General features: G+C 41.4%; 1 protein-coding gene across 1 annotated transcript in view; it reads right to left on the bottom strand.

Annotated features, from left to right (window-relative positions):
• SERPINI1 (serpin family I member 1) overlaps window positions 1-18,853 on the bottom strand; it is an 81,330-nt gene extending 62,477 nt beyond the window's left edge. The window contains exon 1 of the mRNA XM_004598606.4: window positions 18,782-18,853. The gene's annotated coding sequence lies outside the window, so the exon portion shown is untranslated. The remainder of the gene's footprint in view (window positions 1-18,781) is intronic.
• Between the last annotated feature and the right edge of the window lie 23 nt (window positions 18,854-18,876).

The raw sequence follows: 18,876 nt of genomic DNA, 5'->3' as shown, positions 1-18,876 counted from the left end.
CACTTGGGCTCAGGCAAACACGTGAGAGACCTGGAGAAAGCTCTTGATCTGGGCCTGAATGAGCCCGATATTGAAGCCACTTGAGAAGTGACAGATCTTTCTAATTCTGCCCTCTCAGTAAATAAACAAGTCATTCTTAAAGATTAACAAAACAAAACAAAAAGTACTCTTAGCAAAAGTGCCACGATTCATAAATAAGACGGCAGAATTGGTTATAATCTTTCGGATTCCATCTAGCACACAAGTGGTTTCACAACTGTACTTAACAGAACCGATTATTTAAAAGCTGTTATTCATTGTGCATTTTTCTCAAAAAAAAAACATAATCAGTGCCAGATGCACTTTTCTCTCTTTAATAAATATATTGTAGCTGCTGAAACACTAACTAAATCTCAGAGGCAGTTCCCCTTGGGAGCTAAACCTTACTTACATAGAGGCTTAGACTCGTGACATAATAGCTCAGACTCAAGGCAGTATTTTAAAAATCTGATGAATAAAGATGATTGTACCATGTAGTTACCAGTTTGTATTTGATGTTATTTAATGAAAATCACTGAGGTAATCTTGAGTAATTGTAGTGATGGACAAAAATTGCTTTCCTTGCTATTACAAGAAGCATAGCAAATTAGTTACCAAGGAGCATATGCTTGCCGAAATCTTTAAAAATATCAACAAGATGGTGGAATAGGGTAAGGACAGGATTAACAGACAGAGAAATACTAGCCAGTGGGAAGCAGAGAGGGCATATTCCCAAAAATAGGAGATGACAGAACAACAGCAGAGGAGTATGTGGAGACTGACAGACAAGGAAAGCAATGGAGACAGTGGTGTAGTGTTGTGGTGATTGATACCCCAGTGGCATTTAGCAAACAGTGATCTGAACTCCTCCAGCAGCCAGAACTCCACCAGCAACAAGGTGGGAAGGGACATTCACTGGAAGCTCCAGAGGTGAATCTAGACAAAGAACTGCTTGTCCTGCTGTTCTGTTTGATTTGACCAGTAGCATAGACCAAGGGCGCAGGTCCAAGATGGGGAGTCAGGAACAGGGTGGATTTCACAGCCCAGTCTATTACCTAGTGCTGAATTGGGAGCCATTTTGCTTAAGGAGGCAAGGGCTATGCGGTAGGACTGTGCATGCACTGAGCTGGAAGTGAGCTCATTTCTGACTCAATGAACTGCAACAACATCGCATCCTAAAGGTTCCACTTAAGACAAGTCCGAGTAGCCCTCAGACCTGATGGCCAGCAGATCAAGAACTCTAGTAGTGGCCTAGCAGGCACCATTTCTTACAGTGTGGCAAAGAATTTAAGACTAGAGGGGACAACAGTGAGCTGCACATGTGCTGAGCTTGGCAAAAACTCACTGATCTCCGTGCACTGCACTGGTCCAACAGGAAAATAGTATCGACTATGGGATAGTACAGGTCAAAATAGGTCCGTGTGGCCATCATATCTAACAGCCAACAGGTTCTGGCAAGATCAGCACCACCACCTAGCTATATAGGACTCCTGGTGTCTTCCTAATCCTGGGAACTGCTTGAATAGTGTGGGGAGTGGGGTGCTGAAGCCGCTCCCCAGAATAGGAAAGCCAGAATAGGAGGGTCCGTCACAAGATGGTGGCTGGCCCAGGGCCAGGAGGCAGAGCTGGTCTCGCCAGCAGGTAAACAGTAAGTCACAGGGATAGACTAATGCTCTCCCTGTGATTACTGGCCTATTACGTAGCGCCAATTGGATCCACGGGGAGAAGTGATTGGTGGAGAACTATATAAAAGTATCTGGACAGACTGGGACTACGGACGACGGACGGGGACGACAATGGACAGGATGGGAACAACGAAGGACGGAGACTGGGACGAACGGATAGATAAAAACAACGGCAAATGGAGAAATATGGGACGAGGGAGAAGAAGAACGGGCAGAAGGAAGGGTGCCAGAGAGAAAGTAGAAAAGAGGGATACAGACAGAAGCAGCAAAAGCAGGACGGAGAGACGAGGCCAAGAAAGGAGAAATGCAGCCGAAAGTACGGAAAGAAATATGGGAAGAAGAGTGGCGGAAAGAGGGCTGGAGAAGTGGCAGAGGAAAGCTTAGACCAATGGGGACAGTGGAGTGGAGTTAATGATTTAAACTCAGCCGCTTTTGGCAATGAGGAGTTCGGTTGAGGTTTCGGCTTTTCCCGGACCCTTTTCGGGCCCGGCGGCATGGACTAGTGGCAAAAGTCCTCACCTTGAACATTCCAGGATCCCATATGGGTGCCAGTTCTAATCCCGGCAGTTCCACTTCCCATCCAGCTCCCTGCTTGTGGCCTGGGAAAGCAGTCCAGGAAGTCCCAAAGCTTTGGGACCCTGCACCCACGTGGAAGACCTGGAAGAGGTTCCTGGTTCCCTGCTTCAGATCGGCCGTTGTAGTCACTTGGGGAGTGAATCATCAGACGGAAGATTTTCCTCTCTGTCTCTCCTTTCTGTATATCTGACTTTGTAATAAAAACATAAATAAATCTAAAAAAAAAAAAAAAGTATGCCTTGTCTTTTTAGTGTTGCTGCTGGCCAGCGACAGAACAGGAAGGGAGAGAAAAGTTGTACAGATGATGGTGCAGCCTCAGCACAGTATCAGCAGAGGGAGAAAGTGGTGGGCCAAGAGCTGGGGCTAGACCATGGTGAAAACCTAACATAATAATCCAGACCTGGAACTCGCTGGAGGGAGTGGCACAACTGGCTGCAAAGAAAGAGTACTGTGCCAACCACAATAAGTAATATCAAATTAGAAACCTGCCATAAGGAGAAGAATCTGATAACTAGAACAATGATCAAGAGCAAAAGAGAAGACAAAGTAGCAAAAGCCTTTGCCAACCTCAGTTTACTGAAGAACACATTGAGAAAATGGCGGATACAGACTTCAAAACACTTCTTACAAAGCTTCTTATGAATGAGAAGCACGAAAAGCAGGAATTAAAGGAATATATCATGCTGGAAATGAATCAAATAAAAGCTGATACATCAGAAATGGAGAATACAGTGGAGCAAATTAAAAGTACAGTGGAAAGTCTCAAAAACAGAAAGAGGCAGTAGAAGGAATCTCAAACTTAGAAGATATTTCCTGTCACCAGGGGGAAACAAAAAGCTGCAAGTAGAGCTGATGTCAAGCTAAAAAAAAAAAAGTATTCAAGAATTGAATGACACGATTAAAAATCCAAATGCAAGAGTCATGGGAGTCCCAGAAGGTGCAGAAAAAGATGCTGGAGTTAAAGGTTTATAAATTTCCCCAAGCTAGAGAAATAATTGTGAAACAGCATCCAGGAGGAGCACAGAACTTCCAATAGGGTTGACCAAAAGCAATTTTCACCAAGATACATGATAATCAAGATCTCTTCAATCGAATAAAAGGAAAAGATACTTATATGTGCACGAGAAAAAAATCAACTGACATATAAAAGAATACCAATTAAATTCACAGGAGACCTCTCACAGGAATCTCTACAGGCCAGCAGAGAATGGAGCGACATATACCAGATTCTAAGAGGAAATATTGTCAGCCCAGGATAAAGTACCTAGCAAGATTTTCTTTTGCCTTTGAAAATGAAATAAAATTCTTCCAGGTAAAAAAAAAAAAAAAAGTTAAAAGAATATGCCTCTCCAGAACTGCTCTGCAAAGGATACTTAAAGATGTTCTCTTGAGAGTAGTGTCCACCTAAAGCAAAGGCAAATGTGAAGAACATTCCAGTGAAATAACAACAGAAAAGTAAATCAATGAACAACCCATTGCTAAAATGACAGAACCAATTTACCACCCATTCATATTAACCCTGAACGTAAATGGCTTATACTCATCAATCAAACGTCATAAGTTAATAGAGTGGATTTAAAAAATAAAACTTGTTTCTTTGTTGTTTACAGAAGACATACCTCACCAGCAAAGATCAGCAGAAACTACATATCATGGATTTTTAAAATTTACTTTGATCTCTTCAAAACACCTTTTCCTCAATAAATTCTTCACTGACTCACAGATCATACAGTAGCATCATTTTTTAAATTAATTTACGTTTTTTATTTTTTGACAATCTTTACACAATTAGGGTAAAAAGATTCAAGGGCTATAGGAAAGTGGGTAAGACTATTACTCCCATATTGTTTCCTTCCTGTTTAAAGGGGGGTATTAAGGGAGAAGGCCCACCCAATTTCCCATCTTTCCCAGGTCCCAGATGTAGGACATGCTCCGAGGTTCTTGCTCAAGTGGTTTTGATAGTTCACCAGTTATGAATTGCTGCCAATCTTGCCACACCAAGCACAATGAGGTCTTTGAAGAATCCACTGATTGACATAGTCCATCATATAGTCTCCATTTGTCCCATATTTCGCTGCCAACATATAGCTGAGATGGTTGATTGACCTGTTCTGTCTTCTGTCTTTTCTTGGTTAGGGTTCTGAGTCCAGCATTTCGATTGGGGGTATCTCCAAAGAAACTTTGTCTGAGGTGTTCTCAGACCAGATTCTTGTATGTACTAGCAAGTACAGGGTAAGGCACAGTCCATTATTCTAATTAGCTGGTGGTTGCGATTGCTGGGTTGGTTCTGTTCCCAGCCCTGACTTCCACTGGAACCAATGAGAGTTGCAGTCCAGCCTTTTTCTGCCCAGCACATACTCAGCCCTCGCATAAACCAGTAGGAGCTGCAGCCTAGTTGGAGTGACCCACAATAACCCCCACCAGGCCCACCCCCTACCCTGGTTTGCCAGTATGTGTAGCAGTAGTCCAGTCTGTCCCACATCCCATTCGGCTCTCGTACATGTCAATGGGTATTAAAGCTTTGTTCCATCTAACCAGCTCCACTATGCAGCCCACACAAATGCTGTTGGGTGTCTGTCTAGCCACCCCAGCCCCTGTCCTAGTTTTTGTGTCTTCCCGTGGAAGTGGTAACCCAAGAGAGGAGCCCACTATTTCCCTCTCAGGCCTCTCCAACTCCCGGACTATGCACTCTCCAGGTGGTTCTGTAGTTTGATAGTAGCATCATTTTCTTCATGAAGTTTCTTGACTTTCATTTCTTCAGTGACGCTTCACAGTAATTCAGTAGCATGTTATTTAAGTTCATGGCATTACAAATTTCTGTATTTCTTTCTGTTGTTGATCTTGTATTTTTGTTTTTCATATAAGGGGATGTATAGTAACTGTGTAGTGGAGACTGTCATATCCAGATGTGGGGCTACAATGCAGTCTGCATCTCTACTTCCAGATCGAACACGGACTCCCAATGAAACTGTTAACTATATCTTGACAATAGGATGCTGGACTGGACTCTTTGCCATTGTCCATGTCCATAATGATGAACATATCTGTTTATGAAGAACTCTACTATAGTAATAATATAGGTAGGGGAGGAAAGGGACCTGGGGAGAGGGTAAGGGAAATCCCAGGGTCTATGACAATAATAAAAATTTTAGAAAGATCACACTGTTGCCTAAACCTGGGGTGTGAATCATGACTATTTCTGTCTCTGATTTTGTGCACTGCCTCTCAAGCATAAATCTCAAAAAAAAAAAAAAAAAGGCCACACAGATGATTTTAATTTATCCACTTAACTCATTGCTCCTCCCTCCATTTGAGAATTTCCATGGTGGTCCAGGGTTTTTCCAGACTCATTGCTGTTACAAAAGTGACTATCATGTTTCCTAAAAGTAAGTATGGTTTCTGCATACACATTGAGTTTACTGAGCCCCAGCTGTATTCTCTTTATTTCCCCAAAGTAGTGAGGAAGGAATTTTGTAAAAGAACAAACAGAAGACCACTCACTCAGGATATATTTATTAAGTTTCCAGTACTTATCAATCACTTTTCCTGGCAATGAGATACAGCAGTAAAAACCAAGTACCTGCTTTTAAAAAGCTTACAATCTAGGAGCTTAGAAAAACTTAATCATAAGTTGATTGAATCCCATTCCATGTGCAGTGTCCCAGGTGGAGAAGTCTGTCAGCACATTTTCTGAACACAGCTTCAAGCACCAACCTCGGCACTTTCCTCTTCAAGCATCTAGCATGTGTGGGTGGACTGGGCACTGGGCAGCAGACAAGGCTCCTCACCTGTGGAGCTCCTAGTAAGCAAATCAACAGATCTTCATATCTAACTGGAAAGTACATTAAGCATAAGGAAGCTGAGACACTACCGTCCTGAGTGAAACAATAGGGTTGGCACATTTTTGGTTAGTATCTGGAAAGGCCTCTTTCATGTATAATCTGAACTGAGCAAAGATAAATTAAGAGTTAAAGAGAGTAGCCGTACTTCAGAGAGAGGATGAAGGACTGACTTCTAGGGATGAAGATAAAGCAGTGAGCACAAGGTAAAGGCTGGCTGAAGTAGTAGCAACCAGGTGATAGGGGACCTTGTTGTCCCAAAAGATGTTACCTTTTCCCTGACTGCAGTGCAATGTAAGAAGCTGTATTTACAGGACAGAGAACATGGACTCCAGGTGAGAGGCCTAAGGACAGATCTGGTGGGTATTCCAACACACAAGGGCAGAGGAGACAGTGGAGTAAAGTGGCTAAAATGACAGGATTCTAGATTTCTTTTTCTTACAAAGAGTCAGGACACAAGCAGCAGAAAGGAAGGGTGTCATGACTTGAGGCTATCTCCTGGGTCAACTGAAAGTGGGCACAGCTGCGCTTTGCTGAGATGGAGAAGGCTGCACCAGAGCAGAGGAAAGGAAGAGCAGGGATACAGAGCTGTGTTTTGAACAGGGAAATCTTAGCTGCCTACCAGTTAATTATCCTACTAGACAGTGCGGAGCTAGGCAAGAAGTCGGATAAACAAGGCAAGAATTGGGAGTTCAGGACTGGAATAAAGTTATAACTAAACTGGAGACTATTGAGATAAGATATTTCCCAGGAATTACAGAGAAGACAAGAAGGTCTATGGCCAAACTCTGGGAAATTCCAACACGTGCAAGATCGAGGAAGAAGAAAAAAGGGGAAAATGATTCTCAGATTGCGGCAGAAAATAGGCACAAAGCACATGTTTCTTACTCTCCTAGAATCAGACTTATTCTTTGTGCCTACTGAAAAGTACTTTCCCACTTTGGAAAATACTGCTGGAATCACCAATACATTCGTTTAAACCATGGAAGCTTTTTTCTTTTCTTTTTCTTGAGTTGAAAAAAGCATCAGCAATTTCATAAAATTCAACTTCACACGACACGACCTGGGGGAAAATGCATTTATTCCATGGGAGAGCACAGACCTCTAAAGTGTTACTCTCAATCTTTTACTAGTATTAAGGCTTATTACCTTACGTACTTAAAACATTGTAGAACAACACATGCATGACATTGCTGCATATCACCTATCAATTAATTTTAACCTGAAAATCAAGCTGATAGACTGAAAGTACACTGACAAGCTGTCGTCGTGTTCTGTTTATTGATAACTTCAGCATTTTTAAAATCTGCATATTTGGCAGTGTAAACATGTACAATTTTATCCCTCTTGAATTTTCATCTGGTTTAAGAAAAATCTGATTTCCTACTCCTCCTACAGGGAGAAAACATTTAAAGAAAATTAACAGAAATGGTTACTTTATAAATTTAATCCTAGCTTGTGGAACCTAAGCTTTGATACACTTTGAGTTACTTTGTATAATTACAGGTCTTTCCATGAAAAACAGCCACTCTCCAAAAATTAATAATTTAGTACAATATTTTAAATTTGTCAAAGAGTTTATAATTTAAATTTCCAAGAAACTTCAAGCTCACAGTCATAGCAGCTAACATGAATATGTGAGTTGGGCGAGCATAATACATAGTGTGGTTTGCGGAAATCAAGAGTTTTTCTTTTACATTACGAAAATATTTTTGATTTCCAAAATATAAAAGCTGACAAATACAATTCAATTCAGATGAGGTGATGAAGGGGGATGAATTATCACTAGAATTCTCTAGTGCTGAGATTAGCTTTTACATCTTCATTGTTTGTTTAAGTGGCTTGGACCTGTAACTGTAGCTGTCCTGACTTATAAAAATTTCTTCAAGGCAGAATTCACAGCTGTAAAATGCAAGGTGCAATACACAAACACTACCAGTACTGTAGACCACTTCATAACAATACACCAGAGATTGTGGTTACTGTGCAGAACCATGCAAGCTAGAAAACAAATACAAAGCTGATGCTAGGAGGGGGATGCCTAGGCTGGCACTCACGCCTTTCCAGTCTCTGAATGGGGATTAAAAAGCACCTGTCTCAAAGCATCTCTTCAAACACTGGGGAAGATAAGGTGTGTTTGCAGAGCCCAACTGCTTAGGTCACACAAAAGCCCAGTCCCCAAAACGGTAAAGGAGGCTGCACTTCCCTCTGCGGAGCACCCATGGTCTACAGAAAACCTACTTTCTCACAACGCATGACGGTAAGCCCATTTTCAACGTTGCCTTTTCTGTTTCATTAATTTCTGTGTCCAGTGGTCACGTTCCTGTTTTCCCATGCTAAAAAACTCCATGGCTGAAATAACGGTTCTTGTTGAGCTTCCTAAATTTAATTCAGATAATGGATACTTAATCTGTCATATCCACAGTTCTATAACCACTATTTTAGATTTGGGTCAAAAAAGCTAGTTTCCTAAGTCAAGTAAGTTAGTATTTTGTCAATAAATGTGAATTAACTTCTTAACATCCAAAACCCTTTTGATTTCAAACAGCTGCCTATCCGATTCATCCACTAATACCTGCTAAGCATTGCAGGGGGTCTCACGGCACATGGGCCTCTGGGCTTCACTGAGTTTCACCACAGGTCCCCTGCAGGCAGCATGCTTAGTTCCACAGCTCCTTTCCCCTCTCATCTTTGGTTTATGTCATTGCATTTTTGTTAATTTGTCTAAACATACACATAAAATAGCATGGAACAGTAAATTAAGCAGTTTATTAAAAGTAAACAGCCTCTGAATAAGGGCTTAAGGGACTAGCAGAATAAAATGAATTTTAGAACAAGGGATTTGGCTGGATTTGGAGGCGTATTTCCTGAGTTCTAGGGTATGTATCAGCACGAATTCCAGGTCCATTTGATTAATGAGTTCTTACTGTTAATGGCTTTCATTTACAAGTCATACTCTAAAGGGAATAAAGAGGAAAATTACTTAAAATGTCTCAGGGAATGCAGTACCTAAAGTGAGACTAGGCTTCTGGTTTTACGTCACTGGCGAGTGATTCTTACCACTGCAATCACTGCTGCTTCTCATACACAAGACGTTTTACAAAAAGTTCATGGAAAATGAAACTTTCTTATAATTCATAGCCATAAAATTTACCCTTTTAAAATGCACAATTCAGTGGTTTTTAACATGACCATAAAATTGTGAAACCATCACCAGTATTTGTAGGCCATCTCATCACCCTAGAGAAAAATTCCATAACCGTTAGCCGTAACTTCCGTTAAATTCCTATTCCCCTCTGTCCCTTAGCACTAATCTACGTGTTTACGGATTTATTTAATCTGGATATTTTATGTAAAATGTTGTCTATTGTCTCTGGCATTGCAACTTGGAAGCTTTTCAAGGGTCACCCTTATTGCACCATCTATAAGAACTTCATTTCTGTAATTGGTCATATAATATTTGATTTAATGGATATCTAACATTTTGTTTTCACATTAGGTAGTTGATGTACACCGGACTGTTTCCACCTTTTGACTATTCTAATTCTGCCATGAACATTCATGTTTATAGCTTCTGGGTGGACATATTCCATTTCCTTGGGCATACGCCTACAGAACTGCTGAGTTACATGCTAACTCTGAAGCTGAACATTTTAAGGAATGGTCAAACCTTTTTTCACAGTGGCAGCACCATTTTGCAATCCAGCCAAGAATTTATTTTTCTGCTTACCTTGCCAATTTTTGTCATTTTCTTTTAGATTTAGCCATCTTAGTGGATACAAAATAGTACTGTTGCTGTCATTTGTGTATCCTTAGTAACTACTTGTGTTGTGTAAATTTTTGTGGTACTGGTCACTTACACATCTTGTTTGGAAAAAAAGGAATACCTACTCAAAGTCTCTGCCTGAGAGCATGTGAACTCCCTCCCACTGGTTCACAACAGTTGAGGCTGCATTGACTCAGCTCTAGTCAGGAACTGTGAACTCATTCTGGTGGTTCTGGGTGTGTGTGTTGGGGGTGGGATGTAGGCAATGGCTGGGCTCATAATCGCTGCCTCTTACAGACTGCATTAGTAAGAATCTATAGTCGAGAGTTGGAATCAAGTGACAAACCCAGGCTCCTTCATATAGAATGCATCTCAAGTTCTTCAACTGCACTTTCTGTATTTTATTATTTGTGATTTTTGTGACATACCAAAGAAATCACTGCCTAAAGCAAAGGTAACAATAATTTACACTTGTTTACTCCTAATAGTTTTGTAGTTTTAGCTCCTGTGTATGGATGTGACATTCAATTAAGTTACATTTTCTATATGGCTTGTAGTACAACCGAAGTCCTTTGCGTATGAAAATACAGTTGTCCTAATATAATTTACTGGTATTGATATATTCATTAACTATTCCCACAGTGTGATTTCAGAACACTTCTGTAAAATCAATTGATCGTATATATTAAGAACTTGTTTCTGCTCTCTAAGCTCTAGTCCTTGACATGTATGAGGGGTCTTACATATCCTAAACTTCTGAGATCAGCTTGTGATTTCCTCCAAAATAGGCAGCTGGTAATCTGAGGCCCTCCATCTGCAAGGTAATTTCAGAAATATTGCCATCTTCACAATATTGTCTTCCTTTGCATTACAAAGAAATTTCTCTCAATTTAGTGATATCATTTGGCATTTTGGTCTTGACTCCCCTTGTTAAGCTTCTCAGTGTTGTACTATTATAACGAATGTAAGCGTCAAGACTTTGTATGCACCAGATCATCTGTGAATGCGAATTTATTTCTTCCTTTTGTCTGGATGTCTTTCTTGTTTCTTATTTTTGCCTAGTTGCAATAGCCAGGACCTCTAGTACAAGGCTTAACAGATACGTGGGAGTGAATATCCTTGTCATATTCTTGATCTTAAAGCGGAACATTCAAGTGTTCTCTATTCAATATATTAGCTTTGGGGTTTTTGCAGGCATTCTTTAGTAAGCTGTAGAAGTTCACTTCAAATCAAAAGTGTGCTGAATTTTGTCAAATATATGTGTCTTATTCTATTGACATATTAGTTCACTGATTTTCATGTTAAACCAATTTTGCATTCTTAGAATAATCTCAACTTCATCATGGTAAATCATTCTATTTGTTGTTACATTTGACTTGCTACTGTTTTATTGGAAAATTTTGAGGCTATATTCAAACTTTCTATTTGTTGTTTCCAAAGTTTTTATCTTTCTAGCAGTTTGCCAACCATGGTCGTGTAGTTTGTTGACATTTAATTTTTCATGGCATCGCCTAATTCTTTTTATTTATGTAACATTGGTAATGATGATTGCTATATTCATTTTCAAATAGCACTTCCCTTCACTGAAAATGAAGTGCCTTAATTTCTTTAAAATTGGTGTAGCTTCCTACAATATTTAGTGTAATGCTCAGTCTTAATTAACTACCTCCAATTACAGTTTGGCTATTCTATACACTTGGTCTGCGTGGCTCTTTTAGAGCTCCCATTGTCCCTACACAGCATTTTTTTTCCTATGCAATATTTTGTACAACTCAAAAAAATTTCTTTCCTGAGACGATACTTAGTTTCACAGTTTCCTGAAAACACAGATCTTCCAAACTCATCTGAATGAAAGTTATAACAAAATAATAAATCATACCCAGACAAAATCTAATATTAAATAAACTTACATTTAATAAGCATATACTACATGTCAGGTATTGCAATGCACTCCCTGGAAATCTTATTATATCATCATAAACAGTTTATGAATCAAATTGCATATCACAAAAGCAAAGCTTAGCAAGATTAACACAGGTAGCATCGTACAGCTACTAATCATGAGACATAATTCAACTGAGTTTTATTTGACTGAAGAACTGAACCAGTGGTTGATAAACTTTAATAGGGACAGAGAGGAACTATTTCAGGCTTATGTTCATGTTTCATCACAGTAACTCAACTTTCCTGTGGTAGTGAGGAAGCAATATTAAAAATACGTATATGAACAGGCAAGTTGTATTCCAATAAAACTTAATTTGCTGGCCATGGCTTGCCATTCCTTGCAATCAACCAACATATTACTGTGCCCCAATTCTTCCTCACAACCTTCACTGAAAGCTTTGCATAAATCAATTTCTCCTGCTTCTGGAGTTACCAATAATAACTGTAGTGATATCATAGCCTTAAGTCATATATCCTTATTTTTATATAAACCTGCCATACAATGTTTCTGGATAACTAGATTGACAAAGATTATGCTGAGCAATAACAGACTTCATACATTTTGTAATATTGCCCTACAATACCCAAATTCTTGCTACATATTGACTGCAGGAAAGTTCTGAGGTTTACATGTGACTGTGTATGAAGAGTTTTGTCCCATTAAGCCACTTACCAAAGGTAAAAACCTGACATGAAAGTGTCAATACGGAATTGTAAAGGTCAAGTGCAAAGTAGTCAGGCTAGTAGGACTAACATCCTTGATTCTTAGGTTTCTATGCAAGGCAAAAGAAAAACAATATAGTTGTTACAGTTTTGCCTTCTGGGTTTCCTATCACAAGGAATCACAATTCATCAAAAGTGTAAATCCAAAATGTGTCATGGTATGAATAAGTCATACTTTAGGTGTAAATGTTGACAACATTTTTACACATTTTATTATTGGATAAAGACACTACTTTCCCTTTCAACTAATTTTTAGTTGAGTTTTGCTTTAGGGACAACTGATGACTCTCTTTTGCCAGGAAAGAAACTAACCAAATCTTCTTAATAGGCTTTGATTTGTATTATATTTATATTTTAATTGAATATATACAAATAGTTTCTTCAATATGTTTAAGTTTAAAGCACATTTATAATAGATTAATCAAGTTTTACAGAAAATAATAACAACAGAAATAACAGCGAAAGTATGAGACAGTATCTGGCTAGATGCCTTTTTAACCAAAGAAAACATTGGTCTCCAAGGAATCCTTCTGACTAGAGTTGAAATTTGGCAATCATATACATAAAAAAATGGTATTTCCAACCAATAAAAACAAAACAAAAACCCAAAACCCTAAACTAATAAATACACAAAAAAATCCAACAATTTTAGAATGAGACAAAATAAAACTGAAAGTTACCAAGGTTTTAATCTGACTCCAGCAGAGCCTACCTATACCCAGAAGTCACTATCAAGTTGGTGTTCCCCGCTCCATCTAACCACACAGGCACAAAGTCCTTCCTAGCTCAATAAGCCTTAAAGCAGCAGGAACCTGTAAGACATGGACCAGGAAATGCTCAGAGGACATTCGCTGGAAGTCTCTGGGAAAGCATTTAGTTCCTGGCTAAAAGAGAAATGCTCAATAGGCATACCCTTTCTTTATTCTTTTCATCGAAATGAAATGTTATATCCAGAGCAGCAGAAGCCACTATCTTACAGAAAGCACAGGAAAAATCATGAGGATAAAACCTTCACAAGCCCAAGTCTGTAAATTCCATAATTCAGAATTCTTGTTCTCTAAAAATAAACCCTTATTGTTTTGTGTTATTGTGCCTAAAACCTGCAGCTGAAAGCACTAAGTGATGCATTCTTTAAAGCTATTTTTTAAATTGTTATTCACCTTGGGGTCACACAATGTGAAGAAAAAAAGATGTTTTTAAGATAATCCTGAAAATATGAATAACTACTATTAGGGCTTCATGAACATACCAGAAACGTTAAAATACAGAAGAAATGACTTGTCTTCCTCATCATGTCTAAGGATTCCTCGTGTAAGAGAGTTTAACCTCCTGGGTGTATTAGGCAGAGGGTTTTTAATTGGAAGAGTGCCTGCTTCAATGATCTTAAAAATGCTTTGGGAAATAGACAAAAACTAAATGATCTAATAACAGTTTGAAGTATATGTAAAATTATACATCATAGCATATTACTGAAAACTAAGAAGAAAAAACAATCAAATTAGTTCTTTTTGTTAAATAGGGTTAAAATAACTACAAGCAAAAACCAAAATTTAGGTAATCTAGAAATGACAGAAGTACCCAATATGGGTAAAACATCTGAAGTGTTCCAGTGAGCCCTTCCAGGACCACTGAAAAAAACTCAAGACGCTGTGCAGGAAACAGACAAGTTTCTAGGTATTCACTGAACTGCTAGGTTGTGCTACGCAAGTCACTTGTGACATTTGTGCTCTCGCTGCTGGGAACTTTGGTGTGAATGCTCTCTGGGAAAGCAATACTCTTAAGAAAATGAGTTTATTAAATCAAAACAAATCCCATCTGCTTCCTTTCACACACTAAATTAAAAAGCTGTGAGGTGCTCAGAAGGCCTTTTCCTAGGTTGAACCAGAAGGGGGCCTCCACCAAGTGGCTGGAGCTGCATGAACCATGCAAGCAGCCTTTTAGCTGCGTGGAAGGCCAGCAGTGAGAGAGTTTATCACCTGGTCTTAAAACGTATCCCTTCCCCACAAAGGCTCAAATATGAAAATATCTACGGGACTCTCACACACCATGTCACTGAAAGCAGATTTCATTATCAGCTCATTTTAGTTTAGATAACGCCTCACATTATTTTAGTTTTTGTTTCTCTATTTGCATGGGTTAAGAAAATTTTTTTAAAAGTTTAAAAAAAGCATGCTGTGGCAGGGGATTTTAAACTCAGGACATTTCTAATCAGTATAATCCTAGAGGAAAAGAGACACTGGACTACCAGAATTCCAACTGGAATGCAATGAATGAATCCACATTTAGAGCACATGTTCAGAGGCAAAATCGCAGCTAACAGCATCATTTGCTTTATTCATTCAGAAAGCCAACACACACACACACACAGAGCAGTAGTTATACTGAGCTGTAATATAAGCACGTGTTCTGGGCAGAGGGATAAGTCTGGTCCCAAAACAGGTGTCTGAGAAAAATTCAGTTTTCTAGTTGTACTTGTTTATAAAATGATGCTTCATTGCAAATGATGCCAAATAATTAACCTGTTACAACCTAGCGACTTTGCACCCTGCCTAAGCATCTGAGGTAAGTACAGCGCAAGCTCCATTTGAAGGAGGCTACACATCTGGTTAGGAAAACAGCTATGCACCAGCTAGCTCTACACAAGGCACAGTGCTGAGCATGAGAATAAAGCCAAAGGAAGATTAACCGTCAGTTCCAAACCAATGTGTAACGAGCAGCATGCTGCATTATGCATGTGAAAAAGCAAGCAAAAGACAGTGTCTGTTTCTAGTCATTTCACCAGAATGAACTAAACAGTGAACTAGAATGTTCAGGTCATACAATCATAAGAAAATATACTGAAATCTTCAGCCTAACACTACTCAGATCAATTTCCTCCTGGAAGATCAAATGCAAAAACTAGTAAACGCCCAATTCCACATTTAATTAAAACCATTCTGCCATCTTTCCTTATGGGTGGGGAGAAGTGAGTAGAGAAAAGCAAGGGCAAACTCGGTTCTACTATGATGAAACCTGCTTTCTGAAGGGAACCTTTGCGAAAGGCAGCAGCTGCGGCAAGCTGGGCTTCCGCAGCCAGATCCTGCAGCCCTGTCCTCGCCCAAGCCCCCATCTCAGAGATGAAGTTAGGGTTACTGATATGCAGAGCTGTGTTAAGTCCTCCCGGTCCCCACACCGTGAATATAATTTTGCTCAATCAATATTTTTACAAAAGCTAAGTGGAATAGGACATTCTCGGACGGACTAATGCACAGTAATCTTTCTATGAGGTCAACTGACTCTGGTCCATCAAAGCGCACAACATAGCCAGGTGAACATGAGCAACTGCTGGCTACTGATTCAGCCAGTGGTTACACCCAGTGTGACATAAACTGCTCGAGACCCATCAGAGAGCAGACATACATGCTCCCTCAGGAGTTAATAACTTCACTATGGAAAATAAAGTTCCCAACCTTCAAGGACTAATTTCAGTAAATAATAAAGATTAAGACAAAACAAAACTCTTCTCTGTGTATAACAGGCAATCTTGCATCCTACAATCAAGGAAGAAGAGAGGGAAATAAGAAGGGTAGGAAACTGACAGAACAGAAAAGGAAGCAACTGTGGCTTTCATTGTTTGGTTCAAGTAGCTCCGTCCCTAAGGAGGAAAACATCACTTCGGCCTCCTTTCTATTTTCTAAATAATGTTTAAATTAGCAGTAAATAGAACCAATCAAGATCCTTAAGACTGTAATAGCCTATAGTTACTCAAAATTGAAGGAATTAATATCAGCCTGCATAGAGCTAAACTGGAAAGGTAGGATAATGTCTGCAACTATGGGATTTAGTCTAGAAATTCGGGACTGGAACGACGAGGGCGCAGACTCGCTGCCTGCACTTCGCACAGAAGATCACATCTTGGTTCCTTCTTGCTGCAGGTCTGTTTCTCAGCCTTCCTCACATCCACCCTCCTGCCTCCTCTTACAAAAGCCATATGAATTTGAATCCTTCTATCTCCTTCCTTTCTGCTGTCTGCATCAGTGAATCCTCCTGTTAGAAAGCTATACCACCCGGCTACGAATACTCCTTCAGTTTGGAGTGAGAATTTTAAACTGAAAGACAAATCCAAGGTGCAGCACAATGTGAAATTAACCATGACTTGGCTAAAGCGCATCCAAGCAATGTCTGTACTTTGCTGCATCTCTTTCTCAACATATCATACATTCACTGATACCAAATACAACAGCAAAAATGAAGAGCTATGTAAACATGCTTTGAACATAGGTAGTATTTTACATATAAACTGGCATGTCAAGAGCTTCTCAACAGCAATCAAGAGAAGCTGAAAATGAATGCGAATATCAAATAAAATCAGTCAAGAGTTCAAAGTAATAAACAAATGCCTAAGCACCACAAGCTGCCAATTTGTCTCACATTCAAACAGGATGATCTATTCTCCAAAATGATACGAACCCAGTGTCTCTGACACACTAAACAGGAGCAAAACTTCAGGAACAGGTGAAAAATTCAGTGCTCTATTACCACGACTCCTTCCTGAGGAGCTTCTGCTCATTCAGATAGCTCAGAGCAGAAGACCTATAAATAATGGGGATTCAAAGTCCACCTCAGTTTCAACATTTCTGATACATGCTATCCATTTGCATGCTTATTAATTAGTTCTCAGCACAACCCTTTGAAAGGCGTCTTTTAACAAAGCCTCTGAAAGAACTCCAGTGCAAGCATTTATCATTATCATTACCAAATGAAGGTAATAAGCTGGTGGCAATCTATCCTCACCTTTGTAAGATGAATCAGTGCAGAGAGGAGGAAAGGCCAGACCGTGATCCAGGACATCCCACTGGAGTAGGACGAACTAGGGCAGACCCAATCCTTCCCAAGCCTCACTACACCCTGGGACCCAAATATGCCTAGCAAAATCATCTCCGACTCATACCAGCTGTGAGTACTGGAAAGCTTTTCTAGCGATGCAGCAAAGATGAAGCCTGATTGCTAGCATGGCTGCTACATGTAGTGGCTGGTGTTGCTTTTTGCCTTCTAAGCACTTGGCCGCTTCTAACGCTGGCCTGGCGCGCTGCGGACAATCTTGGAGCAGCTACCTTGGAAGAGCTGCTTGCCCAGGGAAGAGGGCTAGAAGCATGCTTGAGTCCCTTCAGCTAGTCAAGCGTGGCACCAAGCGGGGCTGAACTTCACACGAGGCAGACAATTCCTACCAGTCAGTTCTTTCTAAAAAGAAATTCCGTGTGCATCACCAAAATACTATTCAAAATCCGGAGTAAAGGAGGAAAACATGGAAAGAGAAGATCATTACTCCATTATATTGCCTAGATGAAAGCAGGTCCAGACAAATGCCCCAGGAGCCGGCCTTAGGTGCTGGGCTCTGCCTGCGCCAGCGAAGCTGCTCCAGGGCTGCCTTAGCTGGGGCTCTGCAGCAGAAGCCAGGCGGCAAGGAGCCCGGGACAGAGCCTAGGAGCCTGCCACTGCTGCAGCGACCAGGGCCGGGGCACTTGGCATCCTTTCCTAACACCGTTACAGCGGATTCCCATCCAGAGGTCCGTCATCACATTGCAGGGAAGACACGCAGGGGTTAACAGCTAGAATCCACTCCTGTTCCACAGCACAAGCTGTGCTCTCACCTGTACCCATCACTTCGCACGTGCAGCGCACACTCACTGCCAGAGCAGCCCCTCAGACGGCCGCCCGTCCTCTACAGCAGCACTGAGGGCGATCGAGGGCAGCGACGGGCTGACTCCAGCTCTCCGCCCACACCCCGACTCCCTGCGGGGAAGACTGAGCGCCCACCCACGGGACCGAAGTGCGACCGGGCCAGGCGCGGAGCCGGCAGCGGCCGCCGGGGACCAGCCAGCGGGACGCCCGCTCCCGCACGGAGCCGCAGCAGGAGCGCAAAGTTACCTGCCAGCCACACGGCTCCGAAGTGAACCGCCCAGCGACGGCTTCCTTGCCCAGCCACGCAGCGTGCAGCCACCAGGCCCTCCCGCAGCAGGCTGCCCTCGCCGCAGACCCCGCCACAAGCACATTTCTGCCTGCAACATCCAACTCCAACCGAAACCCGCACCACGCCTTTGCCAGCCGCGGCCAGCCACCTCCGGCTTCTCCTCCTGACAGCCCGACAGTGCGCCTCCGTCCCCGGGGCAGCCTCCCGCGGGAAGGCGGCCCAGCTGTGCCCCGCGCCGCGGCCGGGGAGGGACGCCGCCTCCGGAGGGCCCCGCGCTTACCTCGCGCGCACCTGCAGCCCCGGCGGCCGGCGGGCTCGGAGCTCCGCTCGCTCGCTCGGCCCTGCCGGGAAGAGACGGCGCAGGCGGCACCCCGG

The sequence above is a fragment of the Ochotona princeps genome, chromosome 3 (assembly GCF_030435755.1).
Source record: "Ochotona princeps isolate mOchPri1 chromosome 3, mOchPri1.hap1, whole genome shotgun sequence".
NCBI lineage: Eukaryota > Metazoa > Chordata > Mammalia > Lagomorpha > Ochotonidae > Ochotona > Ochotona princeps.
The sequence above is the reverse complement of the archived record's forward strand: the minus strand, read 5'-3'. Positions and strand labels throughout refer to the sequence as shown.